Source organism: Ursus americanus, chromosome 7 (assembly GCF_024610735.1).
Source record: "Ursus americanus isolate L20-20 chromosome 7, mUrsAme1.1.p, whole genome shotgun sequence".
Classification (NCBI taxonomy): domain Eukaryota; kingdom Metazoa; phylum Chordata; class Mammalia; order Carnivora; family Ursidae; genus Ursus; species Ursus americanus.
In genome coordinates this window covers 78,705,206-78,718,456 of record NC_142133.1, presented here as the reverse complement: position 1 = coordinate 78,718,456, position 13,251 = coordinate 78,705,206, and the positions used below count along the sequence as shown (strand labels likewise).

General features: G+C 53.3%; 1 protein-coding gene across 1 annotated transcript in view; it reads left to right on the top strand.

The window, feature by feature from the left end:
- Nucleotides 1–12,685: 12,685 nt before the first annotated feature.
- Nucleotides 12,686–13,251, top strand: part of HPCAL1 (hippocalcin like 1) — a 113,757-nt gene continuing 113,191 nt past the window's right edge. Inside the window, exon 1 of the mRNA XM_045776022.2 lies at nt 12,686–12,985. The gene's annotated coding sequence lies outside the window, so the exon portion shown is untranslated. The remainder of the gene's footprint in view (nt 12,986–13,251) is intronic.

The following is a 13,251-nucleotide window of genomic DNA, read 5'->3' as shown; positions in this document are numbered from 1 at the left end:
GGGGCTTAGGGAAGTGACATTGAACTTTGAGACAAGTTCTGAAGGGTGAGAGGCGCTTGATTAGTAGAGAATGTGGGGACCACTTTCCCGGCCCGGAGGTGTGGGTAAGGCTGGCATGTGGCAGGCAGGAAGAATTCCAGGGTGGGCCTGTGCAGACTGGCCTTCAGGGGAGCAAGAGAGAGAGGAGGCCCATTTTCTGGCTGTCAGGGCCTTCCAGCCTGTGGTGGGCCCTGCATTCTCAGCTGACTCGACTCTTACCAGGTTCTGGGTGGGCTCTGAGCAAGGAAGGCTGGTGGGGCTCTGGGAGGGATCCAGAGCTGGAAAAGTCTGCTGTGTCTTACTGAGTTCAGAAGACAGAAGGTCTTGGTGCCAATTGCATGGTAGGGTTCCCACCCCTCCCCCCCATATAGTCTTCCCCGAATGTACAGCTCTGATGGGGAGTCTTTTCTGGAGAGCAGGCCTGCCTGGGCCGGGAGATGCCAGGCCTCACCTGCCTCCCCGCGGCCAGGCCGTCACTTGCCTCTGCTCTCAGCTGGGGCGGTCAGGCCTGGGGCTGCCGAGGGTCAGCGGGCACAGTGCCCTGCTCCCTCTGAGCTGGTGCATTCTCTGACAAACCAGGACAGCTGGGGCCTCCTGGGAAGGTGGAAGAAGCCGGAACAGCCCCTGAATCCAAACTAGCAAGTCACCCCTCACCCACCCACCCGGAGCAGAGCCTGGCCCCCTTCCAGCTGACCCAGCACACTGGTAGTCCACAGCCCTGAAAAGAGAAACAAAACGAGCTGCTTTACGGCCTGCAAAGCTTTCAAGTTCCTTTTCTTGCTGGTGCCTTGCCCACCCCGACTCGAAGACAGTGAGAAAGCTTCTGCCCTGGCCTTTGGGGCAAAGCAAAGGAAGGAGGGGACAGCACAGTGTGGGTAGGACCAACCGTGGGTTGCGTGGGGTCCAGAGCCCTGGTTTCTCAGCTAGAACTGTCACTGGCATAGAGAGGGGCCTGGGTACTCTTGCCCCCCTCCACCTGTAACTGACATGGGCGGATTATTCCAGAGCCAGACTCCCCGGAGCCACCTCCGGTGAGCCTCTTGCCCATCTGTCCAGAACATCTGCCTGAGACATTCCTGCTAGTATCCGGAAGCTGGGCCTGAATCCAGGGACAGTGGCGTAGAAGGGGCCATCTTCTCCCCAAGCCAAATCACAGGGCTGCTCAGCCAGCCCACATTAGGCCTGAAGATAAAGCCTGGCCCCCCAAGCTTCTCAGGGTCCAAGCAGCTTTCCCAGGGAGATAAAATGAACATAGGTTACTCCTTTGTTTTACTTTCCAGGAGGTGGTGGGGGGGCAGGCAGGGAGACTGGGCTCTCTGGCTCTGTTTTTCTAGTGCAAAAGGGAGAAGGAGCCACGGAGACTGGGTCCCGAGGTCGCTAATTCAGCCAGTTGGTGACAGCCTGCCTCTGGCCATTCTGTCGAGGCCCTGGGTATAGAGAGGGGTATAGAAGAAAAGTCCTGCCCCCAGGGAGCTCATAGTTTGATGGTGGAGATAGGCCAGTATTGAGCTTTGACAAAGCTGTGGGACAGAGTTCGAGAGAAGCAGGACAAGCAGAGGGAAGGCTTCCACGGAGCAAGGATCAGGGCGAGGAGACAGATGGAGGCACTCACCTTACACACAAGATGTAAACGGGCCCCAAAAACTCGGTCCTCAAGACAATTCCATTTTAATGTCATGTTTTTAAAACTCAAAATTAATGTAAAAAAAATCCGTGATGAACAAAATATCAAAAGCATAAACAGAGACGGGCTGGTGCTTCTTGTACGAACCTGCATTATTGAGCAATGGGACCAAGGGCGTCTGATCTACCCAAGGTCACGGCCATGTGGCCTTCTTGCCCCTGGACAGATTTGACAGTGGCCGAGAGAACTAATAATGGCCTTTGTGCAGACTGGGCGACTCGGGGCTTTCCGCGTAGCCATGGCTTTTGAATGTAGAACTTCTCTTCCCATTGGGGTTCAGAAATGGGAGGAACTGTGATAAGTGTGAGGAGGGGCGCGCATCTCCCTTCGCTGTGGCTCAGGCCCCCAGAGGAACTTCTAAAGGCTAAGCGTGTTTCTAGGTGGGGGAGGGGTGGGGAGTGCCTCGGGCAGAGGGCACAGTGAGTGCAAAGGCCTGGAGGCAGGAATGCTATTCAGGTGACCGCCAAGAGGATACAGGAAAATAAACACTTTTTTTTTTTAAACAGCTGTATTGAGATATCATTCACAGAGTATGCAATTCACCCATTTAAGTGCACAATTCAATGGTTTCTGCATGTTCGTAGAGCTGTGCAATCACCACGACCAATTTTAGAACGTGTCCTTCACCCCAAAAAGAAACCCATTCCCTTTAGCAGATAACCCCACATTGTACTCTGATCACTGCCTCCAGCCCTAGGAAACCATGAGTCTACTAAGAAAATAAAGTGATTTTTACTTTGGCTGTTTGATCTTTGCAAATCCTAACCGTGTCTCCATGGTATAGATACAGATCTATGCCGACGTTTGCATCTCGCTCCTTCTCTGGGGGAGCCCCGAGCCCTCCACACGGTCAATTTTCTAGCTCGATCCTTTCCCTTTGAAGCGTGCCAAGTATTTTTTTTTTATTTTAACCGCTTCATCATGGAAATCTAAGATACTGTGAAAATTGGCCCAATAGTGATTCTCCTCCTGTTCCTTAACAACAGGATCCCCAATTTATTTGGAACTGCAAAGACCCCATTTAAGGACTACACGTTTTCTAGCTTCCTTAGTGAAAGGTGTAGTCATATGACTAAGTTCTGGCCAATGAGATGTGAGCAGAAGCACCGGCGCGGCTCTTGCCTTCTCTTTAGCAGGCGGGGATGGCCCTTTTCCCTTTTCTTCTTCCTGCTGCCTGAACGAAGTTATAAATGCTGGAGCTTTTGGAGCCATTCTGAGCCACCAAGTGACTTTGATACCAGAGATCGTGGAAGGAGGAGAAACATAAGAAAAGACTGGTTCCCTGTCATCTGGGACCATTTTAATCCAAGACTTCCTGTCTCTGGACTACTTAAAAAAAAATTTTTTTTAAATCAACTTCATTGAGTTACAATTTACTTAAAATGCACCCATTTTAAGTGTACTGTTCATCGGAGTTTGACAAATGTATGCCCGAGCAACCACCAAGATGTAGACTATTTCCATCACTCCCCAAAATTTCTGCACCCCTCTCCATTCCATCCCTGCTCCCCCGACCCTCCATGCATCTGCTCCAGGTACTACCTTCCTGCGTTTTGTCCTATAGAATAGTTTTGCCCTGGGCTGCTCTTAAATGAGAAAGAACTCAACCTCTATCCTCCTGAAGCCAATATTTTGGGGGCCTTTATGATTTGCAGCTGATTCTAATACAGAAGTGACTATAGCTGTGTTACACGCAGCCTCAGAGCGGCTCCTAACACACTGTAATATTGTCTTGACTGTTGTTAGATACCCCGTATCTTACATTGTTCCCTAGGAAACAGATTTGGAGATGAGATTTTCGAACCAGAGGTTTATTAGGGAGTGCCCTTGGGCACGCACCTCTTCGGGAAGGAAGGGCCACAGGGTGAGGGCAGCCGTCCCCACAGGGAGCTCCGAGGCCAAGCTAGACCTTCAGAGATGCTCTGGGCTAGGTCCCCACGTTACCAGTTATTGGATGGGGGGATGAACCTGGGGGGGCAGGGAACCTGGAGCCAGGCAGCTCTTTTCACTCAACGGCAATTTCCAGGGAGGGATCAGCCAAGAGCCATGAGCAACCAATGTTCCCAGCAGCTGAGGGGGGCGTGTCTCAGCTCTGACGGGGAATCTGGGAGGCATGTCACAGCAGCTGTGACACCGTGAGTTCGGGGTGTTGTCCTCAGGGGTTACTTAGCTGTGTGGGAGCAGCCTGCATCTGCCTGGAAGTCCTCATGCCATTGACTGGACAGATGCCTGGCTCAGTGGGTCCTGAAGTTCTATCCCTCCTTCCTCCCCTCTGCACAGGGTCCCCGCCCTCCTGGGAAGCTGTGGTATCCAACGCTTTCTCTACCTGTCTCTCTTTGTGGGCTATCTCTCTACACACTGACTTTGGCAATGCCTCCCCATGTCCTGGCCCTTCCTTATTCTGAGCTTCACAGTGACGTCACTGACCCTACTCCAAAGACGTGAAATTTACCATCCTCCTCTGCTCTGAGAATGGCTCACTGGTTTCCATGCTTCTGCCTCGTTTTACCAACTAAGGCTGAGGCTTCTACAGAATTCAGGACCTGGGCTGCGCAATGACCTTCTCCTCCATGGCAGGAGCTGTTCCCTCTACTTGGTTTGAGGGCTGTGTTCCCAAAGGTTGGGGTTCCTGGCACCCTGACTTTTACATTCGCTGGGCATTACCATAAATTAGCATGCAGATTTCGCAACAGACAAAATGAAGGACAAGGGATACTGTTCATGTTACCTTTTTTTAATGAGAAATACAGTAAAACACAGATAAATATAGAGATAAATATGAGACACATACGTTTCCGCAACAGAGTTGCTATCGGAACAGATTGGCTTTGTATTTTTAGAAATAATGCATGTCAGGTACAGTCGATTAGCACTGTACTCTCTTTCCCATCTCGCCCTGTCCCAGAAGCAATCATTAACAGGAATCCGTGGGCTGTCTTTCCCTCCACGTTGATACTTTTGCTATATTTGTACACATTTACACAAATGTACATTGTATTGTCGTATGGGAACTTAACAGTAACATGCCATTCTGTTTCCATTCCTTATCTTTTTTTAAATTCAATGCTTTTTTAAAGATCTGTCTATGTTGATTCAGGCATATCCAGTTGATGGATTTTACTACCATCTATAGTAAAGCGTTGTATGAGTATAATGTGCTTTGTTCACTCCTCCCACCCATGCAGGACCCTAAGGCTGCTTTTCACTCCTCCCATGTTGTGATGTGTTCTCCCACATGGCGTTTTGACTTATGTATGCACAGAAGTTTTCTTGGGGTGGGTAACTAGAGGGGCAATTGTTGGGTTGAAGGGTATTTGTCTCTCCAACTTTGCCAGATCTTGGCAAATTGTTCTCCAAAGGGACTGTTGCCATTTACGCTCTCCCCTCAGTGCCTGCGAATGTGTCTTTCCCCCCACCCTCTTCATTACTTTGTAGCAATTACGAAGAGTGCTGCTATTGACACCCATGCCCAAGTTTTGGGGTGAATATATTTTCCATCCTCTGGGGTATACACCTGGGAGTAGAACTGATGGTAAACTATGTTTAGCTTTTGGAAGAACGGCCAGACTCCCAGCTAGCACACGATTTTGTATTACCACCGGCAATGAACGGGGGTGGGTTCCCGCTTCTCCAAATCCCCACTGACACTTACTGTTCCTCTTTTTGATCATAAAAACACTACTGTGTGTGAAGTCATCTCACAGAGTGTTTGCTTTGTATTTCCCTGATAACTAATAACGTTGGTCATCTCTTCATGTGCTTATTGGCCCTGGTTTTATCTTCCTGAGAGAGATGTTTACCCAAATCCCTTTACATTTTTAAATTGGGTCATTTGTCTTTTTATTGTTGAGTTGTGAGAGTTCCTTATATATATGTCACAGAAGTTCCTTATTAGATATACAGTTTGCAAATATTTTCTCCCTTTCTGTGGGTTGTCATTTCATTTTCTTTTTTTTTTTTTTTAAGATTTTATTTATTTATTCGACAGAGATAGAGACAGCCAGCGAGAGAGGGAACACAAGCAGGGGGAGTGGGAGAGGAAGAAGCAGGCTCATAGTGGAAGAGCCTGATGTGGGGCTCGATCCCACAACGCCGGGATCACGCCCTGAGCCAAAGGCAGACGCTTAACCGCTGTGCCACCCAGGCGCCCCTGTCATTTCATTTTCTTGATGGTGCCCTTTGGAGAACCGAAGTTTTAAATTTTGTCAACTTTTCCTTTGATTGCTTGTACATTTTCTGTTATACCTAAGAAGCCATTGCCTGATCCAAGGTCCCAAAGATTTATGCTTGGGTTTTCTTCTAAGGCTTTATAGCTTTCACTCTTACATTTAGGTCCTTGATCCATTTAGAGTTAAATTTTTGTAAATGGTGTGAGGTAGGGGCCCAACTTCATTCTTCTCCAGGTGACCATCTGTGACCATCCAGTTCCAACATCACATGTTGGAAAGACTATTTTTTCTCCCCCTGGACTGTTTTGGCACACTTGTCAAAAAGCAATTGATTACAAATGTCAGGACTTATTTCTGGACTTCCGGTTTTATTCCATTCATCTATAGATGTATCCTTATGCAAGTACCACACTCCCTTGATTACTGTAGCTTTGTTGTAATGCTACAGCTTTCCCGGATGTCAGTTATAAAGCGTGTTTTGTCTGCCTCAGAAGACTGCCTAGGCCAGTGGTTCTCAAAGTGTGGACTCCTGACCAGCATCGTCATTATCACCTGGTAATTTGTTAGAAATGCAAATTCTCGGGCCACACCCCTGACTTTGTGAATCATTAACTCTGGGGGTGGGGCTTAGCGATCTGTGTTTTTGCAAGCTCTCCAGGGGATTCCTACGCACCCTAAAGATGGGCATCCATTGCTCTATGTGTGCTCCCTCTAGATGACAACCACTGGTCGCATATGGCTCTTAAGCCCTTGAATTGTGCTAGCGGGAACTGAGATGTGCTATAAATATAGAACACACCCTGAATGTCGAAGACTTAATATGAAAAAAAGAATGCAAAATATTCATAATTTTTAGAGTGATTACATGTTGAAGTAATAACATTTCCTCTATGTTGAATTAAAAAAATGTATCATTAAAACTAATTTTGCCCGTGTCTTTTTACACTTCAAAATGTGCCTGCATATGTGGGTCACATTTCTTTCTGTTGGGATGTGGACAGTTGGCTAGAAGGTGAAATGAGAGACAAGCAGGGCTGTGGGGTGTGACTTCCACTCCACCTTAGCCACTGAGCTGTTTCGGGCAGACATTCGCCTACTGTCCTGCTCAGGCCAGGTACCGAGTTCTCGGGCTCCAGGAGCCCTAGTTCCCAGAAGAGGAAGGCATCGGGAGCAGAGCTGGAAAGGCGAGCAGCCTTCTCCAGTTCAGACTGGTTGGGAACAGCGGTCAAAGCCACTGTTTGTGTTTGGCTTTGGGTTTCGTGCTTGAGCTGGAGTGTGATGCAGCCGGACAGACTCTTGGCCGCTTGCCTCGTGGGTCACCAGCATGGAAAAGACAGCAGGCCCGGTGTGCAGCTCCCCGGGCTGGGGGCTTGGCTTGCCATACGGGGGGGCCTGGCAGGCTGTGGCTGCGGTGTCCCCCGCCTACCCTGGGTCGTCATGCGGGACATGGACACAGGACCCTGTCCATCCAGCTGTGCAAACCAGCAAGGTACACCTGTCCCAGGGGCTCCAGTCTGATGCACCATGACCGCTCCTTGTAGAGCCGTGACTTCAAGATCAGCACCCGAAGACCCCAGCAGGTGCTTCAACAGGGTCCCAGGCCACTTCCCACACCCTTGGTGCATCTCACCCTCTCTCCGAGCTGGTCATCTGTGGGCAGCGCTGTTCTGAGGAGAAAAGCTCCCAGAGGTTAGGTGTCTTGTTCAGGGGATGCAGCTAGAACGTGTCAGAACTGGGTCTAGAACCTGGGTCTCCTGAGATCCACCGGGGATGCTTTCCTCTATACATTTGTACTAAGTCGGTCCGCCTTGGTGCTGCCGCTGACGATGCTGAGGGTAATGTCTGTATCATGTAGCGAGTATCTACCACGCCAGAGGCCCTTTATGTGCATTGCCTCTTTTAGTCCAAGGGAGACCCGGGCATCCACAATTCACAAATTAGGACATCAGAACCCTGGATTAGGGCTCCACTGGGATTGCTGAAGAGAATGTTCTGGACCTGCTAAAGGAGAAGGAGGGAAGGAGGAAAGGAGGAAGGGAGTGATTGCCAAGGTCCCCATGCCGATGACTGCCGGAGCCAGACCTGCCTCTAGGTCTGCCTGCCCTGGAACCCCCTCGCTTTCCCCGGAACCCCCTCGCTTTCCCCTGCACCTCAGCGGCGTGCCTGTGGTGCTGCTGAGAGACAGCTCGGCTCCCGAGCCCTCACCGGCAAGCCAGGCTCCCTTCCACACCCTCACCCTGCTCTTCAGGTGGCAGGGGCAAGCGGGCGATGCACCGCTCCAGACAAGGTCCTGAACGCCCCTGGTCCTGAGGACTGGGTCCCCGGGCCCAGCCCTGAGATGCGAGGGGGCAGCTGGGCAGATGGGGTGGGAAACAGAAGATGAGAAGATATACTGGCATGTCTGAGCTTGTGCCACCATAACAAAATCCCGAGACTGAGAGGCTCACAGCAGACATTTATCTCTCACAGCTCCGGAGGCTGGAAGTCCAAGACCAAGGTGTTGGCAGATTCAGAATCTGGTGAGGGTTCCTTTCCTGGCTTGCACGTGGCTGCCTTCTCGCTGTGTCCTCGCATGGCCTCTGTGGAGAGAGGGAGAGATCTCATTCCCTCATTCCCTCTTCCTCTTCTTATAAACGCACCAATCCTATTGGATGAGGATTCCCCCCTTAGGACCTCATTAACCTTAATTACTTCCAAAAAGCCCTCTCTCCGAATACAGGCACACTGGGTGTGCTACGGCTTCAGTGTGTGACTTTTGGAGGGACACGATTCAGTCCATAGCAGGAGAGTTGCTCTAGGAGAAGGGACACTCTCGTTTATCTTGATCCCTCGGAGCTTGCAAGGGGGAGGGGGGAGGGGAGATCCATCCGAATGCGCCTCTGAGTCACACTCCCTAGGTAAGCCATGGGTCACAGCATCTGCTTCGAGGGCCTGCATGAATGCTGGTGGACCTCAGGGAGAGGCAAGGTGGCCTCGTCATCCATTTTTCCCACCTCTGAGCCATAGTGACCCGAGGCAGGATCCAGCGATCCCAATGAGTCTTGCTGTGGGCGCTGCCGGCAAGTTCTCGGACTGTTTTCCCTGGTTTGAGCTTCTGGCGTCAGGGGAAGGGTAGGCAGCCAGAGGTGCTGCGTGTAGCCCAAGGCAGCACGCCCCCCCCCCCATTCCCAGCAGCCACACTTCTCCCCTCGGTAGTTACAATGACACAGAGGACCAGAGTCAAAAGAGGACCCGGAGACAAGTGGGCCTTCACTTCCTCAAGCATTCAGAAGCAGGGGTCTGTGAGCTAGAACCCAGTTTATTGGAAAGAACCTCCTTAGTAAGGATACACACTCAAGTTCATCAAAGGACTACAAATCATTGTTTTTTAAATAGTACTTTTTCCGAAGCCTGTACAGGCCCAGCACAGTGATACTGAATCCGGCTTTTCGACCTGGCCACCACTGATGCTATGTGTCCTTGGACATTTCCTTTCTCCGAATATACGTGCTCTCATCTGTAGAATGTGGGAACGATCTCAAGAATGTGGGAAATAGCATATGTGAAAGTGCTTCACAAACAGTAATGTCATAAAACTAAGTCAGTTATTACTATTATTTTTAAAGATTTTATTTATTTATTTTGAGAGAGTGAGAGAGCACAAGCAGCAGGAGCAGCAGGCAGAGGGAGAAGCAGGCTCCCCACTGAGCAGGGAGCCTGATGCAGGACTCGATCCCAGGACCCTGAGATCATGACCTGAGCTGAAGGCAGACGCTTCACCGACAGAGCCACCCAGGTGTCCTAAGTCAGTTACTGTTAAGAACGAGACTCATTCCTGACTGTAAGTGTTCACAGTCACGGTATGGAAGACAAATGGTATATACAGCAGGCCACCTGCTACGTGTTGGATGTCCCCCCACAAAGATGTGGAAGTCCTCAGGTCGGGTACCTGTGAATATGACCTTATTTGGAAACAGTGTCTTTGCACACGATCAAGGACATATTAGAATGGGCTCTAATCCAATAGGACTGGTGTCCTTCTACGAAGGGGAAATTTGGGCCCAGGGGCGCACACACACAGAGGAAAGGTGATAGGAAGACATAGGGAGAAGACAGCCATCTGCAAGCCAAGAAACACCTGACAGAAATCAAGGGAGAGGCCTGGAACAGATTCCCCCTCAGGTCCCTCAGAGGACCCCACCTTGCTGACGCGTTGATCTCAGACTTCCCAGCCTCCAGAACTCTGAGCCCATAAATGCCTGGGTCTGAGCCAGCCAGCTGGTGGTACTTCGTTAGGACGGCCCCAGGAAACTAACAGAACACCGTATCCTGAATTTGCTTTTTGCTTTGCTCTAGTGTATTAAATTCAGAAGTACTTACTGAGTAACGGCTCTATGCCCTGCAAGAACAGAAGGAAAAGATCAGGTTGTATCTCACCTGAGGGAGACACTCCTTTAGAAGTTCAGGGGAGGGAGAAGCGCTCAAGGGCTGAGAGGTCAGAGGGCGGGGTGAAAGCTAACTGAGTCCTGAGGGATAGGTAGGTTCCAGATGAGTGAGAGAGGACGGCTCAAGCAAAGGCCGGGAGGTCCACTGACGGGCGGGGTCCAGGACTGCCCCAGTGGGCCTCTGTCCTCCCCCTGAGACTCCTTGTCCTCCACCGGCCTCCCCCTGGGCCTCCCGTGCTTTCCCCTCCTCCTTCTCTTTCAAGGCCCAGTGAAACTGTCACCTGCTCTGTGAGCGCTCCTGCCCCTCTCCCCATGAGCTGATTTTGCAGGGGGTCACAGCCAGCTCTAGCCCAATCCTCCGTGATGGTGATTATCAGGCTGTATGTGGATGTCTGTCTATTGCCCTGCGACTGAGCTGGGGAGACTTGTGCTCTGAATCTGTGGCAGAGACATTGCGACGTGCTCACCAACACGAAGGTTTTCTCCCGGGCACAGGGGAAGGCTGCAATTGCCGGACCCCTGGCAGCCAGAGAGCACCACGTGACTAATTCTGGTCACTGAATGCAGACCCATGTGATGTGTGCCTCTTCCAGGCCTGGCTCCCGATGACCCCCTCGCCCCACCTGGAGACCCCCGCCCCCTCGTACTATCTCCTGCCTTGTTGCTGGCTGGAAGTCAAGGGGCCAGTGGAGGCCTTGGAAGCCCTGAAGGAAGAATCTCGAGATGGAAGAGGCTGGAGTTCTGAAAGCCTGTGAGGCGTCTTCCCCGTGCCCTCCCACCTAGCACCAAACCGCAGCCTAAGTGAGAGGTGGGTCTTAGGTGTGACCACAGCAGAACATAACCTATGCCATGTAACCCAGTATCTGTGGTCACCTGGCTGACGGGCCTGACCGTGGCTGGGGGCTTCTCACTTGTATGCCACCCCACCGTCTGCACCGACAGACGACAGGAGAGCTGCTCAGTGACCCTGGTCCCTGCTCTGCTGAGAAGGAAAGATGCTCCCCGTGGGTACAGAGCCTCTGGGTGTGACATCACCACCGCCCCATGCCGCTGACGCTCACAATCATTACTGCATTTGGTTCCCACAGCAGGGCTGCCTGGGAGACTCACTCCCTCTGGGTTGGTTTTGCCATTTGCTTGCTGAGAGAGGGGTCTGGGCTCGGACCACCTGGCCTGCCAGCCCAGCTATGGCCCCCCAGCTGCCCACCAGCATGCCTCTCAGCAGCACCCTGGGTGGTGGGAGTTCACTCACCGGGTTTTTGTGGAGGAGGATTCGAGTTTTCCCCTGGAGACGCCAGAACGACAGTCTGTCTCAGCCTAACACTAACGCCCAGCTCCACATTCAGGGCTGTTTCTGTGGTTACCTTTCTTCGGGGATGTTTGGGGTGGGTGGTGGTGGTAGTGGTGGGTGTGTGTATATATTTGCTTTTTCCAGGGCCCAGATTTTCAGGAGCTACTGGGGTGAGGGGCTCTGGGAAGCACAGTCCTTTCTTCCTTCCTTCTCAGGTAGGGGCCTTCGGAGGGGCACAGAGGAAGTCCACAGGAAACACAGGTTTGTCTCTCCCCGGCTCCCAGGCTGCCTGTCTCTGGGACCGAGATGTCCACCAAGTCCCTTCCTCAGCAGAGACTGAAGACCCACAGCATGTCAGGGAGGGAAGGGCCCGAAGAAGCCTGCTCCTCCTCCCGTCCATTTTATAGGTGGGGAAACCAAGCCCCCGGGAGGGAGTCTCAGAGACTTGCCCAAATCGCCCAGAACCCGCAAAGGCAACCAGAACTGCAACTCAGGTGTCCCTCCTCCCGGTCTTCGGCTTCTTCCCGGAAAGAGGCGCGGGAAGGCTGGTGGTTTGTGCTTAGGGGACTGGCGGTGAGGGTGCCAGAGGGCCCTGGGAGACGGCCTGGGGCGACTCCGGCCTCGGCCTCTTCCCTTTCTGGGCCACCCCGGCCGCACTTCCTGCGGAGGACTGGGGAGGCGGGGGAGTGGGCGCGGAGCTGGCCCCTCCCGGTGCCGCCTCCCCGCCTCTCCCACACCCGCAGGCCAAAGGCCAAGGGTTAGGGAAGCGGAACCGGTGCTCGGCTCCGCTACTGCGCCCAAACCCACCCGGGACTGGGATCGAGTCAGGGCCCAGGCTGGGCGGAGAGTGCGCTGAAGAGCAAGCGACCGGCCAGGCTTGGAAGGCTTAGAGGCCCGGCACCGAAGGGCCAACAAGGGGCGTGGCTAGGGACGGGGGCGCGACCCAAGCAGGGTGGGTGGGCGTGGCCAAGCCTGGGGGCGTGGCCGGAGCGGGGGCGGGTCCGCAGGAAACTTGTGCGCCAGCCTCGGCCGCACGCCCCGCCCCCGGCCCCCGCCTCCGGGTCCCGCCTTCGAGTCCCTTCCTTCCCGGCGCTGGCAGGCGGGCCGCGGCGACTGCAGGCGGCGGACGGGCGGACCGGCGGACGGGCGGGCGCCTCCACCTCGCTCCCTCCCTCGCTGCCGGCTTCCTTTTGTTTTTCTGGGAGGCGATGAGCGCAGGGCCGGGGCGGAGGCTGCGGGCGCACAGAGGCCCGCGCTCCTAGCCACCCTTCCCGGCCTTGGCGCGCTCGTCCCGGGCAGCGGCCCGCGCCCGCCCCAGCGCCAGCCGCTCCGAACTTGGGCTCGGGAAGCCGGCTGACCGCGTCCTGCGCCGGAGCAGGTAGGGCAGCTGGGGGCTGGCTGCTGCGGAGAGTGCGGGCGTGTGCACCGGCGTGAGCTGTGAGCGGGCTCTCGTGAGCTGTGAGCGGGCTCTCTGCATGTGTGTGTGTGTGTGTGTGTGTGTGTGCGCGCGCGTGTGTGTGTTGGGGGTGCCTGTGTTTGTCTGCGTGGTGGAGTTGTGGGTGACCGAGGACGGTGGTGTGTCCCTGGAATGGCGTGTCCTCGTGGGGATCCGTGTGTACAGTGGGTGTGCACATTTTGGGTTGC